Genomic DNA, 5376 nt, shown 5'->3' on the forward strand with positions numbered 1-5376 from the left:
TTTTCTTTAACGGCTGTAACTCTCTCTATATTCTTCTACCATGATGTTTCTATCCACTTTTCATCTTGTCTTTTCTTTGTAAGCTGTTCAATAAGGATTGTTGGTGGAACTGTCCCTCAGTTTAATGCCTATGATTGAACTATGTCATGGAAATTGCTGGTCTTGTTCCTATTGCCTCCAGATGCACCAATAACGCTTCATGGCATTGATCCTTCTTTGCATAGACACATTAAAATAGGAAAACACTATACCTACAGATAAGTTCTTATCTAATAAATCTCAGTACAATGTACCTTACACCCTGAACATTGATATAATGACCTGGCACAGGCCTCAGAAGAATGGGCATCCTCCATTCACGCCAGAACCAGGCAAGCTATCTACGAAACATCAAAGGTCTTTTATAGCAACAGCTGGAAGCAGTCCTCTACCAGGAAAGACACTACCAAGGGTCTGACATCGACCTCCTAAAAAGAGACTTCCGTTTACACTGAGAAGACTTGACAACAACAATGACCTGCTCTACAGGACATGGTTCTCTCTAGTGCCCCTTAAGCGTGAGGTGAAACGAGAGGATGCTCTGCACCATCCTGACTGCAATATGGGATATGCAGACTCCAGGACCTTTAATACAGAAGTATGATACCAACAACAGAGACTATGTGAGGAATGAAGGTGTATTGCCACTACAGACAATGACTTGAATTGGACAAACTAGTTTGCCTGGAGCCTAGAGTCAGTCCTGTGCCAGGAAACTTCAGGGGTAGGATCTCCTTGTATTTAGACCATAATTTTTCTTTCCATGTCCCTTATATTTTGGTGGGCCTATGCAAACAAATGCCACTCTAACACCATTTTTTACTATTTTCCCTTGACTCCAATCCTTAAGAAAAACAACCCACTAAAACTTTTGAGGTTAACTTAAACTAGTAAGCATGTGCATGGAACTAGATAAATGTACTTTGCCCTCAATGTTTAAGGAGTTACATAAGTCTAATCTCTTTGGATTATATTGTGTGCTGCTAAGAAATAGTATGTAATACAACTGGGGATTTGAGGGACAAATTAATTGTATTGTACATGGGTTCAGTTTTGTTTTTCTTAATTTTCTTTGGTTGAAAGATCAAGGCTGGGATATCATCGATGGGACTACCGAGAATTCTGCTTATGGGTGATTGGGCTTCCACTGTAACTTTACCCTGTCCTCTTTCTTTGCATCTTTGTTGTCAAAAATAAAAAAAAAAAAAAGATTTGGTCACGGATTACTAAATGATGTGTGATAGGTAAGTACTTAAATTCACTGATGCTATCCCCAACTAGGCAACTTGGATCTAGTCCAAACTCATCAGCATCACTATTATTGTGGTGGTGTCAGGTTCGAACACTTGCCTCTGAACCACACATGTAAGTCAAAGAAAAGTTATTCATTCTTGGGGCCGGAGAGATTGCATAGAGGTAAGGCATTTGCCTTGCATGCAGAAGGATGTTGGTTCGAATCCCGGCATCCCATATGGTCCTGGAGCCTGCTAGGAGCGATTTCTGAGCGTAGAGCCAGGAGTAACCCCTGAGTGCTGCCGGGTGAGACCCAAAAACCAAAATAAATAAATAAATAAATAAACAAATAAATATTCATTCTTAAATATTTACTGAGTAAAGTACTAGGTCTCAGTTACAAAGCAGGAACATTCCCTCTCTTGGTGGAATTTTAGAGGGGAAGATAAATACTAACAAAAGGATCACATAATTATAACTTGTGTTAAGTTTTATGAAAGGAAACAAAAGGACTTATGTGAGCTCATTACACAGACACTGACCCGGATTGTAGAAAAATAATCCTAGTCAGTTCCCTCTATGAAGAAACAGCTTCTGATGCTGAATACTGCAGAACAGGTAGAATTTAGGTAAGAGAAACCTGGGGAGAGCTACAGACACTGTGAAAACCCCATCTAAAAAGAGAAAGGGATGAAAATGGAGGAGGCCCAGCTACCAAAAACAAATGGAGAATGATGTTATTCACTAACTGATGTGAATTCTTATTTAAAAAAATTGGTTTTGGGGGCCAGATCGGTGACACAAGCAGTAGGGCGTCTGTCTTGCACGCACTAACCTAGGACAGACCTTGCTTTGATCCCCCGGTGTCCCATATGGTCCCCCAAGCCAGGAATGATTTCTGAGTGTAGAGCTAGGAGTAACCCCTAAGCATCACCAGGTATGACCTCAAAACCCTCCAAAAATAAATAAAATAAAAGTGGTTTTTGTATGGGAGAATTTTTTTCATTTTTTTCTCTTTTAGTTTGTTTGGGGGCTGTACCCACAGATGCTCAGGGCTAACTCATGGCTCTGCATTCAGGGACCATACATGGGAGATGACCTTAAATGGTGCTGGGATTGAATTAGAATCAGCTTCATGCAAGGGCAAGCTCCTTACCCGGGTGCACTTTCTAGCCCTGGATGGGAAAATTAAGAAAATATAGGGCCATAAAGATAACTCAAAAACTGAGCACATACAGTGCCTGAAGGAAGCAAGATTTCCCAAGCACTATCAAGAGTAAAAAGCCTGAACAAAGCCAGGAGCAGTCAGCCCCTGAGCATTCAGCCAGACTTGCAAAACAATACAGTTGTTTTTGGTAAGATAAATTATCTTTTCTCCTGGGACTAAATGGTTATTGAGTTCCAAAACCAAATGCATCCCAAACCCACTCTCTTTTCCCTATCTTCTATCTCCTGCTTATCTCGGGACACCATTTCCATGCTTCCCTCCACAATGCTTTCTCTCTACAGTAGGAAGAATGAGCTATCCACCATACCAAACCATTAGAATTTGCTGAAATCCTTTAGGGCTGAAGTGGGGATTTGACTCAAGTGGGGAAGCATGTACCTACCATCCAGCCCTGAGTCCCTCCCTGGTCCCACTTGCCCTCTAGACACTTGATGGTTCCCTAGTGAACCAGGCAACATTGGACCTGAGAGCCAAATTGTCAGGCTCACGTAGGGCATTTGCCTTGCATGTGGCCAACCCGAGGCAGATCAGGGTTCTATTCTCAGCGATTTCTGAGCTCAGAGCCAGAAGTAACCACTGAACACTGCTGGTGTGGCTTCAAAAACCAAAAAAAAAAAAAAAAAAAAAAAGAGCCCTTTGTTTCTTCTCTCGTGTTTTACAAAGATGTGGAAGCCAGTTTAGGATTCCAGACAGGGAGGAGTGAGAGTGGCAGAGAAAGAAAGTAAAAGTAAACAGTGACATGACATTGGGGTGGGCAGAGAGATAGTACAATGAACAGGGCACTTGCCTTGTGTCCCAGATTTGATGTCTGGTAACAAATACCGTTCCATGATCTCATTAGGAGTGATTCCTGATTTGGCCAGAGAGATTGCACAGAGGTGGTGCGTTTGACTTGGAGGGACCCAGTTCGATTCCCAGCATCCCATATGGTCCCCAGCCTGTCAGGGGTGATTTCTGAGCACAGAGCCAGGAGTAACCCCTGAGCACTGCTGGGTTTGGCCCAAGAACGAATCAATCAATTAATAAATAAAGTTTAAAAAGAAAAAAAAGGAGTGATTCTTGAGTAATAGCCAGGAGTAAGCCCTAAGCACCTCCGAGAATGCCACCAAAACTGGGAAAGAAAAGGCCATGTAAACAGTGATGCATGCCCCCCACCCCCCGGAGCCTGGGCTCCCTATTTCTAGCTGGCATGAAGTTGCCGATCAGAGACATCCAGAGTCAGATCTAATAGCTGCACCTTTATCCAACCTCTCAATTGCTCGTTCCCTCTTGAGATTTGCCTCAGAAGGCCTATAGCCTCAAGCCTGAGAGCAGTCAGCTCTATCCCCATGACCACACCTCTTGTCTGCACTCCATGTGCTTCCCAAAAGAGCAAAGTGGCCTAAGGCTGACCCTATCTAGCTCATGCTGGCATTTAGGAGAAAAGGTCTCAAGACCACGAATGACAGATGGCACCTCAGCTGCACTTGCTTCAGAGATTTACTCTGGTTACAGCAATCCAAGGTGGCCTCCTCACTCGGGCTCCCAGGCCTCTTGGAGCTGCTGGCCTCTGTCCCTCCCTTCTTTCCATGCTCCCTGTGTGGCCTTTTTCACTTTCTTCCTGTGCTTCCATAGAATGACCTAAATTATCTGAGTTCTGTTTACAGCTCTCTCATCCATTTGAATGTATATTCTAGGAGAGTGTGAATGTCCAGTTCTGGCCAGTACCTAGAACATAGTAGACAGTACTTTGCTATTTGATTTTTTGTTTGTTTGTTTGTTTGTTTGTTTTGGGCACATCTGGCAGTGCTAAGGGACTCTGTTCAGGAATCACTCCTGGTATGTTCAGAGGACCACGTGGGCTGCTGGGGATCAAACCCAGGTGAGCTGCATGCAAGGCCAATATCGTCCGCACTGTGCTGTTATTGCTCTGGCCCCTCTTTTGCTATTTGTTAATTTAAATCAGATGAGGCGCAGTATTGTATGTTAAGTGGCACTACACGGAGCTATAGTTTCATTAATTGGGCAAGCTTAGCCAAGTAAAATTTATGAGCATATTAAAAAAATTTTTATTGAGGTGTTATAGTTTCCAATGGTACTGGTGATGGCTTTATAGTTGCCAATCAACTACACCAATCTCTCCTTCAGTGTTTCAAGCTTTCTCCTCATGTTCCTATAGAGCCTTCCTCTTCTTCCTCACCATCTTAGCCAGCTTTGTGAGTGTCCTAAGGTTAACTTATTATTTTTTACTTCATTTATTTTATTTATTTTTGGTTTTGGGGTCACATCCGGCAATGATCAGGGGTTACTCCCGGCTCTATGCTCAGATATCGCTCCTGGCAGGCTCGGGGGACCATATGGGTGCCTGGAACTGAACCAGGTCCCCCCCAGGTCAATAGCATGCATTCAAGGCAAACACCTCACTGCTGTGCTATCTCTCCGGCCCCTGAGGTTAACTTAAAGGAAAACTTCTCTTAACTGATACAAAGTTGTCTGGTTTTATCAACTCCTCAATAATTTGCAGAGACAGAGATGGTATAATCAAATTTCTGATAAGATAAAAAAAAACTTCTGATAAGACAAAGTTGGGAATATTGAAGGCTAATGTCATTAGATGTCAGGTTTCAGATTCAAAAGGTCCTAGAAGCCTATCAAAACAATTTTTTTTTGTTTTTTTGGGCCCACACCCATTTGATGTTCAGGCGTTATTCCTGGCTAGGAGCTCAGAAATTGCCCCTGGCTTGGGGGGACCACATGGGATGCCGGGGATTGAACCGTGGTCCTTTCCTTGGCTAGCGCTTGCAAGGCAGACACCTTACCTCTAGCGTCACCTCGCCTGCCCCCTATCAAAATAATTTTATGTTTAGTTGTAAAACTTATTCATACGGTAAACTACT

This window comes from Suncus etruscus, chromosome 19 (genome assembly GCF_024139225.1).
Source record: "Suncus etruscus isolate mSunEtr1 chromosome 19, mSunEtr1.pri.cur, whole genome shotgun sequence".
Classification (NCBI taxonomy): domain Eukaryota; kingdom Metazoa; phylum Chordata; class Mammalia; order Eulipotyphla; family Soricidae; genus Suncus; species Suncus etruscus.